The sequence below is a fragment of the Penaeus japonicus genome, unplaced genomic scaffold (assembly GCF_977035675.1).
Source record: "Penaeus japonicus unplaced genomic scaffold, GWHDUDI00000001_assembly GWHDUDI00000020, whole genome shotgun sequence".
Classification (NCBI taxonomy): domain Eukaryota; kingdom Metazoa; phylum Arthropoda; class Malacostraca; order Decapoda; family Penaeidae; genus Penaeus; species Penaeus japonicus.
The window spans coordinates 11891400-11901399 of record NW_028234422.1 but is presented as its reverse complement, the minus strand read 5'-3'; the positions used below and the strand labels follow the sequence as shown (position 1 = coordinate 11901399).

The following is a 10000-nucleotide window of genomic DNA, read 5'->3' as shown; positions in this document are numbered from 1 at the left end:
CCTCAAACACTAAATGCAATGTCAAAGGACTTAAAAATATATAAAAATCTGACAACAAGTATCTACTCCAAAAAAAAAGGCATCCGTATTAAGCTCCTAATCATACTAATTTTAAATAAGCTAAATTGTGATTTCCAAGAAAGAGTTAAAAGCCTGAGTGACAACTTCATAACTACTAGGAAATTTGAAACCTGCTGGTAATTGTGAGTGAGTGTTTTGTGTTTGTATCACCTGTGAATGGACCTCTCAAGCATGTATTTCTTTTAAAATTTGTTAAACTGTTAATCTTAATCAAACAAAGTATACTTATGTATCATTTTCCTTGTTTAATGAATGTAGTTATGTTTAAAAAACAATATTCCTTTACCACAATAACAAATCTATTAATCAACTCATTACAACTTAATACATTCTATATGACAACAATCCCAAATTCCAGTCAAAACATGATAAAAATTGGTTCTTTTCTTGAAATCATTATTACAACAAAAATATGACTGCAGCAAGACACTACTATTTGCTGATGTATCTTGGTCATTGAACTTTGACTACCTTCACTGTACAATTGGAATTTTCTATGGTGAACTAATATAATGAACTATGCTGAGCTTATACTACTCAGGTATATGACTGTTATCCTCTGCAAGTAGAACATCCAACCTGCATTATTACAATTTAAGTGAAAATCTTCTAATCAATTTTTTTTGTTATTTGAACCTAGGCCTGCTTTGTATCATAGCATTAATAAAAAATAAAATATGAAAACTAAAAACAAAACTTAAAAAAAAAGAAAAAAAAAATATATATATATATATACATATACATATATATGTATATGTATGTATATATATTTCCTCTTCCAGAACCACAAACACAAACACCTTTTTCTGATCTCAATTACATTAACAAAAATGCTTGGCATCTGCTATTAAATTATCACTAAAGTTAAAATAACTTTAAACTGTAGAATCTCTACACAGAACTGAGTAAGGATGGCGATTATTTTTTTCTATGCTGTCATCTAGTGTATGATCAAATTGTAGCAAGAACAACTACAAGTAAGGTAAAGATGCTGCTGCTGCTGATACTATTACTATGAACAATGAAAAAGAACAAAGATAACACTTATCACTTGGAGGTAAAAATAGATACTATGAAGAAAACACTTCATGAAACTTCTCCTAACTTTGATAAGTACTTGATAAATAGATAAACAACTTCAGAATTCCACTGCCTTATACAGAATTAACAAGTGTCATCATATCAATAACACTAAAAGTAAGTATCAAACACAGCACCATTAATGACAGTGATAATGATACAAATTTATGTCAATAATAATGACATCAAAGTTGCAAAGAAAATTGAGAGAGAAATTACAGGATGAGTAACCATGATTTTGCTGTTGATGATGATAATGAAAATAATATCAAATACAAAAAAGACACTATCAAATCAAATCACAATCAAAATTAGGTATGCACATATTTTCCAGTTATCAATGAATTGAACTAAAATAAAAACAGGACATAAATAAGAAGAAATATACAATATTAAAAAAGATCAAATAATTCCTACAAAATAAGAACAGTGTGCTGGGCTGATTGTCCCAACACAAAATCATAAATGTAATAATACTAAAGAAGTACTAACTAAACTGATGAACATTTAAGTCAAACTGAAATATTTAAAGAAGCAATATATACATAAATAACAGAGTAAAATGAAGTAAATATAAAAACTGATAATAATAGTGTTGGCAATACTCAAGGTAAGTGTAATATATATAATGAATATAACACTATTTTTCAACAATACAAAAATTTAATAAGTCTATTTTTCATAACATGAATAATACATGCACTGTTGTTAGGATTGCCATGACCTTATTGAAATCATTAATCAGGTTATCATCATCAATATTACTTTTTAATACATCATTATCATATAGCAACAGCAGCAGCAGCATCTCTCCCTACATATAGGAATGATGAAAAAATAAATATACAAACAATAATAATAACAGATCCCTCCACTGGTACAGAAGCACAAGTCACCAGAATGCAATTTCACAACTACATAATGGCTGTAACTGCTTCACAATTGTAACTTGCCTGTCACTGTTCTATACAAATGACTGAAAAGCACCACATTCCAAACAAGGCCAATGCCACCAGAATGAATGTCAACAATTAAGTTTACATACCTACAACAATCATCAATCAAATACAACCACCACATATGAAAGAATATCATCCCCACAACAGAAAGCTTCCTAATAATGTAAGTCCTATGGTCCCATTACTATCAGCTGTTCTTGAATCCAAATAGAGCAGTGCTAGACTAAATCCTATCCAAGATATGTACAAGCTTTAGGTATCCATATAAGAGTGAGTGTGTGTGTGTGTGTGTGTGTGTGTGTGTGTGTGTGTGTGTGTGTGTGTGTGTGTGTGTGTGTGTGTGTGTGTGTGTGTGTGTGTGTGTGTGTGTGTGTGTGTGTATTTGTATTTGTGTGTGTGTATTTGTGTGTGTATTTGTGTGTGTGTGTGTATTTGTGTGTGTGTGTGTATTTGTGTGTGTGTGTGTATTTGTGTGTGTGTGTGTATTTGTGTGTGTGTGTGTATTTGTGTGTGTGTGTGTATTTGTGTGTGTGTGTGTGTATTTGTGTGTGTGTGTGTGTATTTGTGTGTGTGTGTGTGTATTTGTGTGTGTGTGTGTGTGTATTTGTGTGTGTGTGTGTGTATTTGTGTGTGTGTGTGTATTTGTGTGTGTGTGTGTATTTGTGTGTGTGTGCGTATTTGTGTGTGTGTGCGTATTTGTGTGTGTGTGTGTGTGTGTGTGTGTGTGTGTGTGTGTGTGTGTGTGTGTGTGTGTGTGTGTGTGTGTGTGTGTGTGTGTGTGTGTGTGTGTGTGGTTGGTTTGTCTGTATCCTTCTTTTGTATGAGCTATACTTACTGATGGTACACAAAAATACTACCTTGGCTATGGTAATAAAAATGCAATTCCGATTTTAAATAATCATGTACACCTCATGATCTACCTACTATTAATTCAAATACATAAAATAGAAAGATATTAATATTCATAAATACATCAAAAAGTATATATATAAAGTAAATAAATAAACATATAAATAAGTAAATAAATTTATGTATAAATGTATATATCACTTAAATATTAATTTTACTGTTAACATTTTCTTCGACTTTATGACAACTCAGTATCACAAAATCATTCTCCTCAAAACTACCCTGACCCTGCCAGTCCAATCTTGCTACTATTTCTATAATAACAATAATCAATGATCTCCCCCACCCCCCTCCAATAATTGGCATCATCTCCCTGACATCCAAACATTTAAGTGCCTAGTAAAATACGAAAAAATGATTTATTTTTTTTATTTTTTACTCACCCGTCAGACTGAGAAAGCTCCCAAAGTACTATGTGTTGAACAGACGCCTTTTCTCTCACTGGCACATAGTTAAATTCCAAGCACTTCCAGGCCACTTTTCCAGGGTTCGTAACACACACACAAACACACGGAGAGATTTATAACAACAACAATAACAACAATCCACTTGGTTCACACCCGAGCGACTCTTAGTTTCATACCACAGGGTACTGTATACGTGGCATCACTTCACAGCACTGGCACTAGATCAGGTTTTCTCGCACCATGACAGATGGGTGTCGCGTTTAGAGGGAGGATTTGCGAGATCCCTGTTGCTGGACGGAAGCAATGGCACACTTCCTCGATAAGGCACTACGGAGCACTGCACACACACAAACACACACACAGACACACGTCGCCCTCTGCGTTTCTGCCTCCTGTGGAACCTTGCAATGTACGGCTACCTGCAAAGGAGAGAGAGAATAGTGTGTCAGGGAGCAACTCTGAAGAAAGTTATTATAACTTAAAAAAAAAAAAAAAAAGGGTTTCACATTCTTTTTTTAAACCAATGAAGAGTCTTCTAACGTTATTTACATAATAAAACAACTTTTAACTGTAATCCGTAAGCAGACCCATTACTTAATATTACAGCCTGTCACACCTTCTACATATTGAATAGATCTATGTAAGAAAAAGAGGGAGGGAGGGTACAAGCTTTAAAAAAAGAAATAATCCCTAAAAATCATACAGCAAATATTCATCTTCACTACCCAACCTATCAACTAGGAAGTAAGACATATAAAGTAATTAGATTAAAAATTACAATAGTAAACAAAAATAATACTAGTCACTGTACACTCACAGCTAAAATAAATTAGATTCCAAATAAATTAAGAAAGAATATAAAACCAATGTAAACAATAACAGGTATTTGTTTTCTTACAACAGTAGCACCAAAATTAGTGTTTTTTTTAATGTAAAAGGGAAAACAAACTACTTATTGCATTAATTCAACAAAAAAACTAACAAAAACCTAGGATAACTACATGCATTACGACGATAAGAGTATTTCCTTCATAAGAGAAATTGTCAACAAGATTGGTCAAAATAACATACGACCACCAATAGCGCCCCGAACATCACCATATTAGTGAATAAATACACTCGATCTGGTTCTTTAGGAATTCCTAGAATCACATTAGATGCATATAAATGTGAAGAAACAGATGAAAAATGGTGAGAAGAAGAAGCAGCAGCAGAAAAAAAAAAAACATTTCGAAGATGCTGTGTTTACGAACACTCAATTTTGCGAGTGTGACGTTTACCTCCTTATTTCTCCTTTTATCACTCTTATTCCACGCTTTTCATTTCTTTTCACACTTCTCCTTGCGTTTGGGAATTAGTGAAGTATCAAAAATATCAACAAAAATAGCGTTAGAAGGCTGGTTCACAGAGGCGAGTTCCCTCTCCAGGAAAGCTCCATTTTCACCCATAATACGATCCATTAACACTCAAAACACTTATTCCACAGTCAGTTCAACCTCTGAGGTCACCCGAGGAAGCCTTGCAAGCGCACTAGAGGGCTTCGAAAACGCTTAAAAAAGCTTTTAGATTTTCCATTCGGGATATGAAGCTTCGACGCCATTTTGAAGCTGAGAATCTCCTTCATCGCGAGTTTCGCGGCCTTTTATCGGTTAATTCGCGTTTATTTCGCCTCTCGGCCTTTTCTTTGACTTACCTCCTTTTCCTCTCGACCTCTGGACTTGGAGAATCTCTCTCGATAATCAAGAAAAGTCGGTAATTAATCCAGTTAAAAGCCATAGGTTCAGGCACTCACCTCACACTCACTCAAGTAACATGAAGAAACTTCTATGTAGACACGGGAGCTTTGTTACGCTTCGTCCCATTGGTTGAGGGAGAGATCCCACCTCCGATTGGCCCGCGGGACAAGGACTCTCACGACATCCGCCAATCAGCAGGACGGTTACATCGCGCGCAAACATTCATCGGTGGAATGCGGGTGAAGAGCGTTTGCGAACAGTGGAATGTGGTGGTGATGTTGGGCTGCGGGAGGCAGACGATGATGGCGCTCGTGGGGCCAGGACCTTTTTGCGTTCTCTCGGCTTTTTGGCGTTCTCCGCCTCCCGTTTTTGCGGCCTTCGCTGCTCTTTGGCGTTCTTCGCCTCCCATTTTTGCGGCCTTCGATTCCCTTTATTTCTTTGGTGTTGTCTTTCTTTGTACGTTCTGATGTTCTCATTTGGGTGCGTTCTCTTTCTTGACTTTTTTCGTTCGTCACTTTTCGCATTTTTCTTATTTTGTATTCACTTCTCTTCAGCTTTCTGCTCTTCCCTATTTTCACACTTCTCTTATTTTACGGCGTTCTCTTACATGTGTTCTCTCTATAGCGTTCTACTAGTCTTTGCGCCATCTCGATTTGCGTTCTACTACTTTTTTCTTTCTTTTTTTGGGGGGGTTCTCCTACTTGTCTAAATTATTTTTTGTTCCGTTATCTCTTACGCGTCCTCTTCCATTTTGTTTATTTTCTCTTTGAGTTTTGCACCTTGATGTTTACATTCCATCTCCGGATTCTCTTGTTTTGTTTGCGCCCTTTTTGTCTCCCTCTTTCTCTCTCTCTCTCTCCCATTTTCATTTTGTATCTCCTGTTCCTCGATCCTTTCCAAGGGTAGTGTACAGGGAGGCAGCCTGAGACCGTGAAGCCGATATTATTCACAAATTCCTTTCCTGACCAATATCCTTGATAAACCCACTTTTAATATCCCGGGCTTTTTCCCCTCTCTCTTCTGTCTTTCTCTCTTTCTTCTTTCCAATGTTGAGTTATTCCTAGATTTAAGGGAAATGCATTTATATTAATTAAAAAAAAAGTATCTGATTAGTAAGAGTTGATAAGACCTATCACACTCGATGCAAGAAAACCTATAAATACATTTCGGATAAGCTAAGAAATTCATCAACATTGAGAGAATATAGATATAAGCTGTGTTATGTATCCAATATTCTTTTCCTCTCGAGAAACATTAAAATTCCACTGATCGACCAATGTATTTCAGACCCTAAGTATCTGTATGTGGTGGGGATATATCTATATTTTTTTTTCTATTTCTAATCTTTCACCTATTTTTCAGAATTCTCCGTTCTCTTGTTAGATTTCAGTTGACTGTTTTTTTCTCTCTCGGATACTTTCGCTTCTTCGTCGCTGTAACTGGAGTGTTTTTCATTATCGAGGTTTGAATTGCAGTCGTGATGATATGGTGTCTGCGCGCTCTCTCTCTCTCTCTCTCTCTCTCTCTCTCTCTCTCTCTCTCTCTCTCTCTCTCTCTCTCTCTCTCTCTCTCTCTCTCTCTCTCTCTCTCTCTCTCTCTCTCTCTCTCTCTCTCTCTCTCTCTCTCTCTCTCTCTCTCTCTCTCTCTCTCTCTCCCCTTACTGCCTGTTTGTATGTTTATGCAAGCTGTCTGCCTATTTCTCTCCATTCTCTCACTCTCTCTCTATTCTAACTGAATGTTGTTGTTTTTTTTCCCTTTCTCTAAAGCTGTCTGTCTATTTCTCTCCCCCGCTCTCTCTCTCTCTCTCTCTCTCTCTCTCTCTCTCTCTCTCTCTCTCTCTCTCTCTCTCTCTCTCTCTCTCTCTCTCTCTCTCTCTCTCTCTCTCTCATCCTGTTTGGCCGTCTGTTTATATCTCTTACCCCCTTTTCCCTCATGGTGGAAATAGTTTGGGATTTTGTTTTGTAGAATTTTGTGGTCTGGATTCCTCGAGCTCGGACGCCAGTGTCCTTCAGCGCCCCTAGCGTTGTTCTACTCTTAACTGTTGCGTACGTACACATAATTTTACCATATGTGGCCTTCGCGCCGGCCACTTCTCTCTCTCTCTCTCTCTCTCTCTCTCTCTCTCTCTCTCTCTCTCTCTCTCTCTCTCTCTCTCTCTCTCTCTCTCTCTCTCTCTCTCTCTCTCTCTCTCTCCTTTTCTCTCTCCTAACTCATTATTTCGGGTTTCATTATGGAAAATGAGATAGGCAGGTGTTTTTGGAATCACTGGCTTTCAAGCGCTGCCGAAGAGGACGTGCATAACACTATGGCATTTTGCCTTTTACTTCCTTAAAGTCAAACAGAATGTTACGTTCGATTCTTGTGCTCACTTTGTGCCCTTTCATTCGCTCTGGCATCTCGACGGCTTGTAGTTCTAATGACATCTGTTTCTAATAGAAATATGCAGGAGAATGGTTAGCAATGAATTGAGGGTTTTTTTCCCATCTGATGGTGATATTTGTTACGTCATCGCGAGTTTCATTTCCTTGTATTCTTCCTGAGTTACGCAGTGTTTATAAAGTTCTTATTTGTATTTATTCTTATCTCTCTCCCATGCATGTTTTTATATGTGTGCGTGTTTGTATATATATATATATATATATATATATATATATATATATATATATATATATATATATTTCTGTCTGTGTGTTCTGCAAATATCTAAACCAATACCCCTTAACAAAAGCTGTGTATATTTAAGGGCGTTAGAAACCACTTCGCTCATGAACCAATATATCCTTTGCAATGGCCGTGTCTGACATTGTCAAAGAGTCAAAACAACAATACGCCGCCAAAGCATGTACTTAGGTAAGACCTCCTGTGTGGCAACAGTCTTTAAAGATTAGGCAAGAGCTCAGTATTTAGGACATGAGCCTTCCCCGAAGGGGCTCTAGACTCCTTACCTTTACCTGAGCAAACCCTTTGGAATAACCGGGTAAGATCAGCGCCCAACGCTAGACGTAGTAGAGGGCATCTAGGACTGTGTTTCTCTCTAAGAAGAGTTCGGAAAATGTGAGGCATCTACTTGTCTGGTGCTTGGTATCGTGGCCGACAGCCAATACTGGCAACGGCGACATTTGTTGTGGCCGCGTGTCTGTAGACACATTGCAGCTCTGTACCTTCTTACACCGATTTTAAAAGAAGGCACTGAATGAGGAAATGCCCAAGATAAGAGCCAGAATGTGTTTATTCGTGGATGTCCTGTTTGGAAATACCCGGTGGTGTCCACATTTTCTCCGGCCGTGCGCGTGTACACCACACAACGGAATGTACACATGGCTGGGCGGAGCTACATACAGGTATGCGGGCACTCACACACACGCACACACATACACACTCACACACACCAAGCCGTCCCGCCACCCCAGCACGTGCGTGTATCCGCCGCTGCTCCACACGGACAATGGAACGTCGTTTGCCCCCAGCCATCTCCTCCCTCGGACACGTATTAGGCCGTCTCTCACGCTATGATGAAGGAGGCGCTGCACGGCGGGCCTGCATGGGGCGAGGGGCCACGACAGGCGCTGGAAGACCCACGAATGGGATGCCTCGTTCACTCGAAGTCGTACAGGTGTGGAGCAAGACCTCGGGAACAGAGGCAGACGTGCTGGTCTCCGAACACAACGAAAGTAATCAACGCGTTTCAGATAAGAGATTTAAAATATCTGATGAGATTGGACAAGGAATCTACTACTATCGTTTTACACACAGGCGCGGCCTTGACTCAGCCATTGTTGATAGTGGCTTGCCCTTGACTAATTTATGCTCAACATTATGAGCAGTAACCTGTACATGGTCGCAGTTTCAGCATTATGGGGTATACCTTCATTTTCTCCTTTGGTTATTGAACAAATTCCGCCAGTGTTTTGAACAAGGGCGCCGCTGACCGCAAGTATGTTACCTGCTCCAGAACAAACATCATAAATCTTGGAGGCCTGGCATGAGCGAGGCGGAATACCAGAGAGTGTCAGGCTGGAAGGCCACGGTACCATGGGGTTGCGAGGGGCGGGCGGGGGGGGGGGGGGGCTGGGTCAGCCAGGTAGAGCAGGTGTTGGCGAGTACACCAGTCCGCGGCCTTGACTTCCCCATACCTGCGAATACTTTGTTAGTCGCTGCCTCGGGAAGCGAGACTGCCATATTGCAAGCAGCGCGTTCCTCGGGCAGTCTCGCGGCCGAGCGATGACTCGGTCAGATAGGCTGATGGTCGCGGAGGAATTTCTGGCCGGGATTCATTTCAAGCTGGTGTTCCCAAGGGAGGCGTATGTTGACCTGGTCGCAAGGATAATGCCAGGGTGACCTCGCCGTGACCTCAGCCCTCACCTGGCCGCCGAGCCAGTGCGCAGATTAAGCCCGGCCGAGGCGAGGTGGCAGCAGAAGTATTTGACGAACAGCTGCGCACCGGACGACACCCTGGGGCACGCCGCGCCGGCTGCCACACTCATCCGCGATTCAAACCGATATATACATATCGCCCAATCGTCCGCTGCTGTTTTCGGGCGCCGTGAAATTGGAAGAAGAAAGCTACTTGGCATCCTGAATGAAGTCTTTTCACAACGTTGTTTGCGCGTCGTAGAAGAGGTTACCATCCGAATATGAAGATTATACAGTAAAGTAGATTTCTCTGACAAACTCAACGCTATCAATGAAGTAGCGAGATAAGAGTCCTTACGCCTACAGCTTTTAGTGAGATTCCGGCAGATAACAATCATTAGGAAAGTTATATCCTCCAAGTGGCTTTTCCTCTCTGAAGAAAGCTACGGACTTCAGTCACTTTAACAAGGGAAGA

At 39.8% G+C, this 10000-nt stretch overlaps 1 protein-coding gene across 2 annotated transcripts in view; it reads right to left on the bottom strand.

The window, feature by feature from the left end:
- Positions 1-5305, bottom strand: part of wts (serine/threonine-protein kinase warts) — an 18577-nt gene extending 13272 nt beyond the window's left edge. The window contains exons 1-2 of one of the 2 annotated variants that reach the window (XM_043035544.2): positions 5229-5305; positions 3413-3855 (exon numbers count right to left, since the gene is read on the bottom strand). The gene's annotated coding sequence lies outside the window, so the exon portion shown is untranslated. Of the gene's footprint in view, positions 1-3412; positions 3856-5129 lie in introns of both variants that reach the window. The other variant, XM_043035543.2, reaches the window with a different exon arrangement.
- Positions 5306-10000: the final 4695 nt, after the last annotated feature.